We start from the raw sequence: 12,682 nt of genomic DNA, 5'->3' as shown, positions 1-12,682 counted from the left end.
GTTTGAATGTGGGGGTTCAACACCAAACTTAGAAGTTGGTTGTGGCCTCCCAACACCAAACTTAGAGTTTGACTGTGGGGGCTCTGTTTGACTCTGTTTTGAGAGAAGCTCTTCATGCTTCCTCTCTATGGTTACAGAGGGATATCCTTGAGCCTTAAACACAAAGGATTCTTCATTCACTTGAATGATCAATTCTCCTCTGTCAAAATCAATCACAGCCTTTGCTGTGGCTAGGAAGGGTCTGCCAAGGATGATGGATTCATCCATGCACTTCCCAGTCTCTAGGACTATGAAATCAGCAGGGATGTAATGGTCTTCAATCTTTACCAGAACATCCTCTACAAGCCCATAAGCTTGCTTTCTTGAATTGTCTGCCATCTCTAGTGAGATTCTTGCAGCTTGTACCTCAAAGATCCCTAGCTTCTCCATTACAGAGAGAGGCATGAGGTTTATGCTGGACCCTAGGTCACACAGAGCCTTCTTGAAGGTCATGGTGCCTACTGTACAAGGTATTGCGAACTTCCCAGGGTCCTGTCTCTTTTGAGGTAATCTCTGCCTAAACAAGTCATCCAGTTCTTTGGTGAGCAAAGGGGGTTCATCCTCTCAAGTCTCATTACCAAATAACTTGTCATTTAACTTCATGATTTCTCCAAGGTATTTAGCAACTTGTTCTTCAGTGACATCTTCGTCCTCTTCAGAGGAAGAATACTCATCAGAGCTCATGAATGGCAGAAGTAAATCCAATGGAATCTCTATGGTCTCAGTGTGAGCCTCAGATTCCCATGGTTCCTCATTAGGGAACTCATTGGAGGCCAGTGGATGTCCATTGAGGTCTTCCTCAGTGGCGCTCACTGCCTCTTTCTCCTCTCCAAGTTCGGCCATGTTGATGGCCTTACACTCTCCTTTTGGATTCTCTTCTGTATTGCTTGGAAGAGTACTAGGAGGGAGTTCAGTAACTTTCTTACTCAGCTGACCCACTTGTGCCTCCAAGTTTCTAATGGAGGACCTTGTTTCAGTCATGAAACTTTGAGTAGTTTTGATTAGATCAGAGTGGCTCTGCTTAGAATTCTCTGTCTGTTGCTGAGAAGATGATGGAAAAGGCTTGCCATTGCTAAACCTGTTTCTTCCACCATTATTGTTGTTGAAACCTTGTTGAGGTCTCTGTTGATCCTTCCATAAGAGATTTGGATGATTTCTCCATGAAGGATTATAGGTGTTTCCATAGGGTTCTCCCATGTAATTCACCTCTTCTATTGAAGGGTTCTCAGGATCATAAGCTTCTTCTTCAGATGAAGCATCCTTAGTACTGCCTGGTGCAGCTTGTATTCCAGACAGACTTTTGAGAAATCATATTGACTTGCTGAGTTAATATTTTGTTCTGAGCCAATATGGCATTCAGAGTATCAATCTCAAGAACTCCTTTCTTCTGATTCGTCCCATTGTTCACAGGATTCCTTTTAGAAGTGTACATGAATTGGTTATTTGCAACCATTTCAATGAGTTCTTGAGCTTCTGCAGGCGTCTTCTTCAGATGAAGAGATCCTCCAACAGAGCTGTCCAATGACATCTTGGACAGTTCAGACAGACCATCATAGAAGATACCTATGATGCTCCATTCAGAAAGCATGTCAGATGGACACTTTCTGATCAATTGTTTGTATCTTTCCCAAGCTTCATAGAGGGATTCACCTTCCTTCTGTCTGAAGGTTTGGACTTCCATTCTAAGCTTTATCAATTTTTGAGGTGGAAAGAACTTTGCCAAGAAGGCATTGACTAGCTTTTCCCAAGAGTTCAGGCTTTCTTTAGGTTGTGAGTCCAACCATATTCTAGCTCTGTCTCTTATAGCAAAAGAGAATAGCATAAGTCTGTAGACCTCAGGGTCAACCCCATTGGTCTTGACAGTGTCACAGATTTGCAAGAATTCAGCTAAAAACTGATGAGGATCTTCCAATGGAAGTCCATGGAACTTGCAATTCTGTTGCATTAGAGAAACTAACTGAGGCTTAAGCTCAAAGTTGTTTGCTCCAATGGCAGGGATAGAGATGCTTCTCCCATAGAAGTCAGGAGTATGTGCAGTAAAGTCACCCAGCACCTTCCTTGCATTGTTGGCATTGTTGTTGTTTTCGGCTGCCATGTCTTCTTTTTTGAAGAATTCTGCTAGGTCCTCTACAGAGAGTTGTGCCTTAGCTTCTCTTAGCTTTCGCTTCAAGGTCCTTTCAGGTTCAGGGTCAACCTCAACAAGAATGCTTTTGTCTTTGCTCCTGCTCATATGAAAGAGAAGAGAACAAGAAAATATGGAATCCTCTATGTCACAGTATAGAGATTCCTTGAGGTGTCAGAGGAAAAGAAAGATAGAAGGAAGAGGTAGAAGAATTCGAACTTAGAAAGATAGAGTTTGAATTGTACATGTTAGTCCATAAATAGAAGGATGTGAGAAGATGGGAAAAAATAAATTAAAAAGATTTTAAAAAACATTTTGAAAATTGATTGATGATTTTCGAAAACTAAGTTTGAGAAAGAAGTAAAGTGATTTTTGAAAAAGATTTTGGAATTAGAAATCAAAAAGATATTATTGAAAACTATTTTTGAAAAAGATGTGATTAAGAAGATATGATTGAAAAGATATAGTTTTAAAAAGATATGATTGAGAAGATATGATTTGGAAAAACAATTTAAAAAGATTTGATTTTTAAAATCAATGACTTGGCTAACAAGAAAAGATATGATTCAAACATTAAACCTTTCTCAACAGAAAAGGCAACATACTTAAAATGTTGAATCAAATCATTTATTGTTAGCAAGTATTTTTGAAAATAGAAAGAAATTGATTTTGAAAATATATGATTGAAACGATATGATTTGAAAAAGATTTGATTTTGAAAAATTTTGAAAACTTGAAAAAAATTTGAATTGAAAACAAAATCTTCCCTCTTGTGCCATCCTGGTGTTAAACGCCCAGAATGGTATACTGATGAGCGGATATTTTATACGCTTTTTGGAGGTAATTTCATGTAGATTTTAGTATGTTTTAATTAGTTTTTAATAGAATTTTATTAGTTTTTGAGCAAAAATCATATTTCTGGACTTTACAATGAGTTTGAGTATTTTTCCGTGATTTTAGGTATTTTCTGGCTGAAATTGAGGGAGCTGAGCAAAAATCTGATTTAGGCTGAAAAATGACTGCTGATGCTGTTGGATTCTGACGTCCCTGGACTCGGAATGGATTTTTTGGAGCTACAGGAGTCCAATTGGCGCGCTCTCAATTGGGCTGGAAAGTAGACATCCAGGGATTTCCAGCAATATATAATTGTCCATACTTTGCGCAAAGATAGACGATGTAAACTGGCGTTCAATGCCAGTTCCATGCTGCTGTCTGGCGTCCAGCGCCAGAAACAGGTTACAAGTTGGAGTTCAACGCCCAAAACACGTTACAACCTGGCGTTCAACTCCAGAAACAGCCCAGGCACGTGAGAAGCTTAAGTCTCAGCCCCAATACACACCAAGTGGGCCCCAGAAATGGATTTCTGCACTATCCATCTTAGTTTACTCATTCTCTGTAAACCTAGGTTACTAGTTTAGTATTTAAACAACTTTTAGAGGATTATTTTGGACCTCATGACATTTTCAGATCTGAATTATATACTCTTTGACGGCATGAGTCTCTAAACTCCATTGTTGGGGGTGAGGAGCTCTGCAGCGTCTCGATGAATTAATGCAATTATTTCTGTTTTCCCTTCAAACATGCGTGTTCCTATCTAAGATGTTCATTCGCGCTTAATTATGGAGAAGGTGATGATCTGTGACACTCATCACCTTCCTCAATCCATGAACGTGTGCCTGACAACCACCTCCGTTCTACATTAGATTGAATGAGTATCTCTTAGATTCCTTAATCAGAATCTTCGTGGTATAAGCTAGACTGATGGCGGCATTCAAGAGAATCCGGAAAGTCTAAACCTTGTCTGTGGTATTCCGAGTAGGATTCGAGGATTGAATGACTGTGACGAGCTTCAAACTCCTGAAGGCTGGGCGTTAGTGACAGACGCAAAAGAATCACTGGATTCTATTCCAACCTGATTGAGAACCGACAGATGATTAGCCGTGCTATGACAGAGCATTTGGAACGTTTTCACTGAAAGGATGGACGGTAGCCATTGACAACGGTGATCCCCCTACACACAGCTTGCCATGGAAGGAACTTTGCACTTTTGAAAGTGAGGAAGCATTATGTTACACGAATTCAGAGGACAAAACATCTCCAAAACTCCAATATATTCTTAGTACTGCATTACAAGTAATTAATTCACGCTCTTTTATTTTTCTAATAATTCAAACTGATAATTTTAATTGAAATCCTGACTAAGAATAATAAAATAAACATAGCTTGCTTCAAACCAATAATCTCCGTGGGATCGACCCTTACTCACGTAAGGTATTACTTGGACGACCCAGTGCACTTGCTGGTTAGTTGCGCAGATTGCAAAAGTGTGATTGCAATTTCGTGCACCAAGTTTTTGGCGCCGTTGCCGGGGATTGTTCTAGTTTGAACAACTAAAGGTTTATTTTGTTGCTTAGATTAGGAAGATTTTGTCAATTGGGTCAGAGTCTTTTATTTTCTTTTCAAAAATATTATTTTTCTTTATTAATTTTTAATTTTTCTTTGAGTCTAGTGTCATGTTTTAAGTTTCGTGTCCATTGCATGCTTCTTGTTGTCTTCAATTTTTCAAAAATACCTCTTCTTTTTTTTGTTCATGCATTTGTTGAATGTATCTATTTTCTTGGTAATTGGGTATCTTTATTTCAAAACTTCTTTTAAAAATAATTTTTCTTGCTTTAATCTTGTGCCAAACTTCAAGTTTGGTGTTTTCTTGTTAATCTTCCTTTAATTTTCGAAAATTTATCCTGGTTTTCTAAAAATTTTAAGTTTGATGTTCTTTCTTTTGTTCTTGTAAATCTTCAAGGTGTTCTTGAGTCTTTCTTGTGTTTTGATCTTAAAATTTTTAAGTTTGGTGTTCCTTGGTGTTTTTCCTCCAAAATTTTTGAAAATAAGGAGCATTAAATCTAAAAATTTTAAGTCTTGTGTCTTTTATGTGTTTTTCTCTTTCATCATAAAATTCAAAATTCAAAAAAATATCTTTTCTAACTAATTTTAAACTAATTTTTCGAAATTTTTTTTATAAAAATTCAAATTTCAATTTCAAAACTTTTCAAATCTTATCCCTTTTAAGAATTAAAAAAAAATTATATCTTTTTCAAAAATATCCTAACCATTTTCTCCCTCCTTACTTTTTCGAAAATCTTCATAAATTTTTTTCAAATATTTATTAATTTTAATTGTTAATTTTATTTCTTTATTTATTTTATTTTTATTTCGGTTTTTATTTTATTTTATTTTATTATTTCAAAAATCAATTTTCTTTATATAATAAATTAAATAAAATAAACAATATCAACATCTATACTATCTCCCTTGCTCCATCATGGAACTAAGTGGAAATGAACAGTCCAGGAGGACTCTGGGGTCATATGCTAACCCCACTACTGCTTCATATGGGAGTAGTATCTGTATACCCTCTATTGGAGTTAGTAGCTTAAAGTTGAATCCTCAGCTCATTATCATGGTGCAGCAAAGCTGCCAGTATTCCGGTCTTCCACATGAAGAACCTACAGAGTTTCTGGCACAATTTTTACTAATTGCCGACACAGTACATGATAAAGAAGTAGATCAGGATGTCTACAGATTATTACTGTTTCCATTTGCTGTAAAAGATCAAGCTAAGAGGTGGTTAAATAACCAACCTAAGAACAGCATAAGGAAATGGAAACAGCTGTCAGAAAAATTCCTGAATCACTATTTTCCTCCAAAACGGATGACACAGCTAAGGTTGAGCATCCAAGGCTTCAAACAAGGAGACAATGAATCTCTTTATGATGCTTGGGAGAGATACAGAGAGATGCTAAGAAAATGCCCCTCTGAAATGTTTTCAGAGTGGGTGCAATTAGACATCTTCTACTATGGGTTTACAGAAAAAGCTCAGATCTCTCTAGATCACTCATCTGGTGGATCTATACATATGAGAAAAACAATTGAAGAAGCTGAAGAGCTTATTGATACAGTTGCCAGAAATCAGCATCTATACCTAAGTAGTGAATCTTCCATGAAAGAAGAAGCTAAAACAGTAACTGCTAAACTCAGTCCTGTAGATCAGGCTAATGAATTCAATCAGCAATTAGACTTTCTAACAAAACAGCTAGCCGAGTTCAAGGAGATATTACAAGAAACAAGAATGGCTAATATGAATATGGAAGTACAGTTGAAGCAAACAGAAAAGCAACTATCAAAACAAATAACAAAAGAATGCCAAGCAGTTCAATTAAGAAGTGGGAAAACACTAAATACCTCACTTCAAGGCAGCAGGAAGCCAAGAAATGAACAAATGGCTACCCAAAATCCCTTTGAGGACAATCAGAGCCCAGAGAGGAATAATACTGGCGCTGAACGCCCAAACCATGTTCATTCCTGGCGTTGAACGCCCAAAGGGAGCCCAGTTCTAGCGTTCAGAAGCCAGAAACAGGCAAGGAGCTGGCGTCTAATGCCACTCCAGCTTCCACCCCTGGCATTCAAATGCCAGTGGGGGATCAGACACATACAAGTGCTGATAACAACCCTTCTAAAAAGGCTTCCCAACTCACTTCTGTGGGTAATAAACCTGCAGCAACTAAGATTGAGGAATACAAAGCCAAAATGCCTTATCCTCAAAAACTCCACCAAGCGGAACAGGATAAGCAATTTGCCCGCTTTGCAGACTATCTCAGGACTCTTGAAATAAAGATTCCGTTTGCAGAGGCACTTGAGCAAATACCCTCTTATGCTAAGTTCATGAAAGAGATCTTAAGTCATAAGAAGGATTAGAGGGAAACTGAAAAAGTTTACCTCACTGAAGAATGCAGTGCAGTCCTTTTGAAAAGCTTACCTGAGAAGCTTAAAGATCCCGGGAGCTTTATGATACCATGCACATTAGAGGGTACTTGTACCAAGCAAGCTCTATGTGATCTTGGGGCAAGTATCAACCTAACTACATCTATTATCACAAAGCTTGGTTTGACTGAAGAAATCAAACCAATCTGGATATGTCTTCAACTTGCTGATGGCTCCATTAAATACCCATCAGGCGTGATTAAAGACATGATTGTCAAGGTTGGGCCATTTTCCTTTCCTACAGACTTTGTGGTGCTGGAAATGGAGGAGCACAAGAGTGTAACTCTCATTCTGGGAAGACCTTTCCTAGCAACTGGCCGAACCCTCATTGATGTTCAAAAAGGGGAAGTAACCCTGAGAGTCAATGAGGATGAGTTCAAGTTAAATGTTGTCAAAGCCATGCAGCATCCAGACACCCAAAATAACTGCATGAGCGTTGATATTATTGACTCTCTGGTAAAAGAAGTCAATATGGCTGAGAGTCTCGAATCAGAGCTAGAGGATATCTTTAAAGATGTTCAGCCTGATCTAGAGGAACCAAAGAAAATAATAGAACTTCTGAAAATCCCTTAGGAAGAGGAGAAACCTCCCAAACCCGAGCTCAAACCATTACCACCATCCCTGAAATATGCATTTCTGGGAGAAGGTGATACCTTTCTTGTAATCATGAGCTCTACCTTAGAGCCACAGGAAGAGGAAGCACTAATTCAAGTGCTAAGGACACGCAAGACAGCTCTTGGGTGGTCCATCAGTGATCTCAAGGGCATTAGCCCAGCCAGATGCATGCACAAGATCTTACTAGAGGGTGACGCCAAGCCAGTGGTTCAACCACAAAGGCGGCTGAATCCAGCCATGAAGGAGGTGGTGCAGAAAGAGGTCACTAAATTACTAGAGGCTGGGATTATTTATCCTATTTCTGATAGCCCCTAGGTAAGCCCTGTCCAAGTCGTCCCTAAGAAAGGTGGCATGACAGTGGTTCATAATGAAAAAAATGAACTGGTTCCTACAAGAACAGTTACAGGGTGGCGTATGTGTATTGATTATAGAAGGCTCAATACAGCTACCAGAAAGGATCATTTTCCTTTACCATTCATAGACCAGATGCTAGAAAGACTAGCAGGTCATGAATACTACTGCTTCTTGGATGGATATTCAGGTTATAATCAAATTGCAGTAGATCCAAAAGATCAAGAGAAAACGGCATTCACATGTCCATCCGGAGTATTTGCATATAGAAGGATGCCATTTGGCTTGTGCAATGCACTTGCAACCTTTCAAAGGTGCATGCTCTCAATTTTCTCTGATATGGTGGAAAAATTTCTGGAAGTCTTCATAGATGACTTTTCAGTATTTGGAGACTCATTCAGCTCCTGTCTTGACCATCTAGCACTTGTTCTAAAGAGATGCCAAGAGACCAACCTAGTTTTAAACTGGGAGAAATGTCACTTTATGGTGACTGAAGGAATTGTCCTTGGGCACAAAATCTCGAACAGAGAAATAGAGGTGGATCAAGCTAAGGTAGAGGTAATTGAAAAATTACCACCACCAGCCAATGTTAAGGCAATCAGAAGCTTTCTGGGGCATGCAGGATTCTATAGGAGGTTTATAAAGGATTTTTCAAAAATCGCCAAACCTCTAAGTAATCTGCTAGCTGCTGACACACCATTTATCTTTGATAAGGAGTGTCTGCGGGCGTTTGAGACTCTGAAAGCTAAGCTGGTCACAGCACCAGTCATCTCTGCACCAGACTGGACATTACCATTTGAATTAATGTGTGATGCCAGTGACCATGCCATTGGTGCAGTGTTGGACAGAGATATGACAAGCTTCTGCACGTCATTTACTATGCCAATCGTGTTTTAAATGACGCACAGAAGAATTACACAACCACAGAAAAAGAGCTGCTTGTAGTGGTTTACGCTATTGACAAGTTTAGATCCTATTTAGTAGGATCTAAAGTGATTGTGTACACTGATCATGCTGCTCTTAAATATCTACTCACAAAGCAGGATTCAAAACCCAGACTTATCAGATGGGTGTTGCTTCTGCAAGAGTTTGATATAGAAATAACAGACAGAAAAGGGACAGAAAACCAAGTAGCAGATCACATGTCCCGAATAAAACCAGTAGAAGGGGCGTCCCTCCCTCTTATTGAGATCTCTAAAACCTTTCCGGATGAGCAACTCTTTGCCATCCAGGAAGTGCCATGGTTTGCAGACATTGCAAACTACAAGCCAGTAAGGTTCATACCCAAAGAGTACAGTAGGCAGCAATCAAAGAAGTTGATCACGGATGCAAAGTACTATCTTTGGGATGAACCATATCTCTTCAAGAGATGTGCAGATGGAGTAATCCGTAGATGTGTGCCTAAAGAAGAAGCGCAGAGGATCCTATGGCACTGCCATGGACCACAGTATGGAGGACATTTTGGAAGTGAGCGAACAGCCACAAGAGTCCTCCAATGTGGCTTCTACTGGCCTACTCTCTATAAAGATTCCCGAGTGTTTGTGCTTAATTGCGACAGTTGCCAAAGATCTGGCAATCTGCCTCACAGTTATGCCATGCCTCAACAAGGGATCTTGGAGATTGAGTTGTTTGATGTATGGGGTATTGACTTCATGGGACCTTTCCCACCATCATACTCAAACACTTATATTCTGGTGGCGGTGGATTATGTATCCAAATGGGTAGAAGTTATTGCTACACCCACTAATGACACTAAGACAGTGTTAAAATTCCTCCAGAAACACATCTTCAGCAGATTTGGCACCCCTAGAGTACTAATCAGTGATGGGGCACTCATTTCTGCAATAAACAGCTCTATTCTGCTTTGGTTCGTTATGGAGTTAGCCACAGGGTGGCCACTCCATATCACCCACAGACTAATGGGCAAGCTGAAGTCTCAAATAGAGAACTCAAAAGAATCCTGGAATGGACTGTAATTAACCATAGAAGGGATTGGGCAAGAAGCTTGGATGATGCTCTGTGGGCATACAGAACAGCATTCAAGACCCCTATAGGGACCTCTCCATACCAGCTTGTGTATGGAAAGGCATGTCACTTGCTAGTGGAACTGGAACATAAGGCCTACTGGGCAACCAGATTCCCTGAACCTTGATGCCAAGTTAGCTGGAGAAAAACGATTGCTCCAGTTAAATGAGCTAGAAGAATTTAGACTCAATGCTTTCGAGAATGCAAAAATATACAAAGAGAAAGCGAAAAGATGGCATGATAAGAAATTGTCATCCAGAGTCTTTGAGCCAGGGCAGAAAGTTCTGCTATTTAATTCTAGGCTCAAATTATTCCCCGGGAAATTAAAATCCCGGTGGAGAGGTCCGTATGTGATTACAAGTGTATCACCATATGGATACGTAGAGCTTCAGGATAATGACTCTAACAAAAAATTCATTGTTAATGGACAGAGAGTCAAACATTATCTTGAAAGCAATTTTGAGAAAGAATGCTCAAAACTGAGACTTGATTAAAACTCAGTAATAAGTCCAGCTAAAGACAATAAAGAACGCTTGTTGGGAGGCAACCCAGCCATTTACAAAATTTAATTTTATTTGTTTTTGTTAAATTAATTGATTTTTACAGGTATATGTCAAAGTATCTTCAACAGGTAAAATAGCAATTGCTTGAATTCACAGAGTTACAGGGGAATTTGGAAGCTCACTGGCGTGAAAAAGCCAGTAAGAAATGTTTTGGGCGTTGAACGCCCAAAAGAAGCATCCACTAGGTGTTCAACGCCAGTAAGGATAGCCATCTGGGCGTTGAACGCCAGAAAGGAGCATCTTCTGGGCGTTGAACGCCAGAAAGAAGCTCCTTCTGGGCGTTTAACGCCAGAATTACAACGTCCTGGGCGTTCAGAAAAATGCCCAGTGACAAAGGACTTCCTGGCGTTCAACGCCAGAAAGAAGCAACAGCTGGGCATTGAACGCCCAGGAGAAGCAGCAATTGGGCGTTAAACGGCCAAAACATGCAGCATTTGGGCGTTTAACGCCAGGATGGTGGGAAGGAGGTAATTTCGTTTTAAATTCAAATTTTTTCCAATTTTCATGTTTCAATTCATGATTTCTTGCATAAACATGTTACAAACTCTCATCTTTCAACTTCAATTTCAAAAAAAAAAATTTTTTCCTAAACATATTTCTTGATTTTTCTTTAATTTCTTTTCAAATATTTTTCAAAATTCATCTATCTTTTTGAATTCTTTTAAATCTTTTTAATTTCTTCTCATATCTTTTTCAACTCATCATATCTTTTGAATTTCGAGATTCCCTCTCCTTCTATTCCTCTCTTTTCCTTTCTTTTGCTTGAGGACAAGCAAACCTCTAAGTTTGGTGTGGTTTGCCATGATCACCGAGCTAAAACTCATCAAGATCATGGCACCTAAGGGAACAGGAAGAGCAAGGGCGTAACTTAAAGGAACTGAAGCATCAAAACGTATCTCTTGAAGGACCAAGCACCCCACAGACTAGAGGAACATCCACTTCCCAAAATACAGGTTGTTAAGTTCTAACTTTAGCTTTAACTCTGTGATAGTATTATTATAGAAATTTACCTTAGAAGTTATATAGGAGTAGTAGTAATTAGCATGTCTATTTTGATTTTATTTCCAATTAAGTTATAATTTGATTCTCTCATCATCATCAAACATGAATAAAATAGTAGATTTTTAGAATAAAGAGGCAATTTAATTTTTTTGAGTTCTTAATAAGGAAAATTTTAATTATTTATATGTGGTGGCAATACTTTTTGTCTTCTGAATGAATGCCTGAACAGTGCATATTTTTTATATTGAATTTTATGAATGTTAAAATTGTTGGCTCCTGAAAGAATGATGAACAAGAGAAATATTATTGATGATCTGAAAAATCATGAAATTGATTCTTGAAGCCAGAAAAAGCAGTGAAAAAATAAGAAAAAAATATTTTTCCAAAAAAAAAGAGAGAAAGAAAAAGCAAGCAGAAAAAGCCAATAGCCCTTAAAACCAAAAGGCAAGGGTAAAAAGGATCCAAGGCTTTGAGCATTAATAGATAGGAGGGCCCAAGGAAATAAATCCAGGCCTAAGCGGCTAAATCAAGTTGTCCCTAACCATGTGCTTGTGGCATGCAGGTCCAAGTGAAAAGCTTGAGACTGAGTGGTTAAAGTCGTGATCCAAGGCAAAAGAGTGTGCTTAAGAACCCTGGACACCTCTAATTGGGGATTTTAGCAAAGCTAAGTCACAATCTGAAAAGGTTCACCCAGTTATGTGTCTGTGGCATTTATGTACCGGTGGTAATACTGGAAAACAAAGTGCTTAGGGCCACGGCCAAGACTCATAAAGTAACTGTGTTCAAGAATCAACATGCTACACTAGGAGAATCAATAATACTTTCTGAATTCTGAGTTCCTATGGATGCCAATCATTCTGAATTTCAAAGGATAAAGTGAGATGCCAAAACTATTCGGAAGCCAAAAAGCTACCAGCCCCGCTCATCTAATAAGAATCTGAGCTTCACTTAAAACTCTGAGATATTATTGCTTCTTAATTTCTTTTCATCCTATTTGCTTGAGGACAAGCAACAGTTTAAGTTTGGTGTTGTGATGAGCGGATACTTTATACGCTTTTTGGGGGTAATTTCATGTAGATTTTAGTATGTTTTAATTAGTTTTTAATAGAATTTTATTAGTTTTTAAGAAAAAATCATATTTCTGGAC

At 38.6% G+C, this 12,682-nt stretch overlaps 1 non-coding gene across 1 annotated transcript; it reads left to right on the top strand.

Annotated features, from left to right (window-relative positions):
• The first annotated feature begins 1,625 nt into the window (after positions 1-1,625).
• LOC112711501 (small nucleolar RNA R71) lies at positions 1,626-1,729 on the top strand. Its single transcript, XR_003157508.1, has one exon. It is a non-coding gene; the product is annotated as a small nucleolar RNA R71 (small nucleolar RNA).
• The last annotated feature ends 10,953 nt before the right edge of the window (positions 1,730-12,682 follow it).

The sequence above is a fragment of the Arachis hypogaea genome, chromosome 1 (genome assembly GCF_003086295.3).
Source record: "Arachis hypogaea cultivar Tifrunner chromosome 1, arahy.Tifrunner.gnm2.J5K5, whole genome shotgun sequence".
Classification (NCBI taxonomy): domain Eukaryota; kingdom Viridiplantae; phylum Streptophyta; class Magnoliopsida; order Fabales; family Fabaceae; genus Arachis; species Arachis hypogaea.
This window is presented reverse-complemented; position numbering and strand designations above follow the sequence as displayed.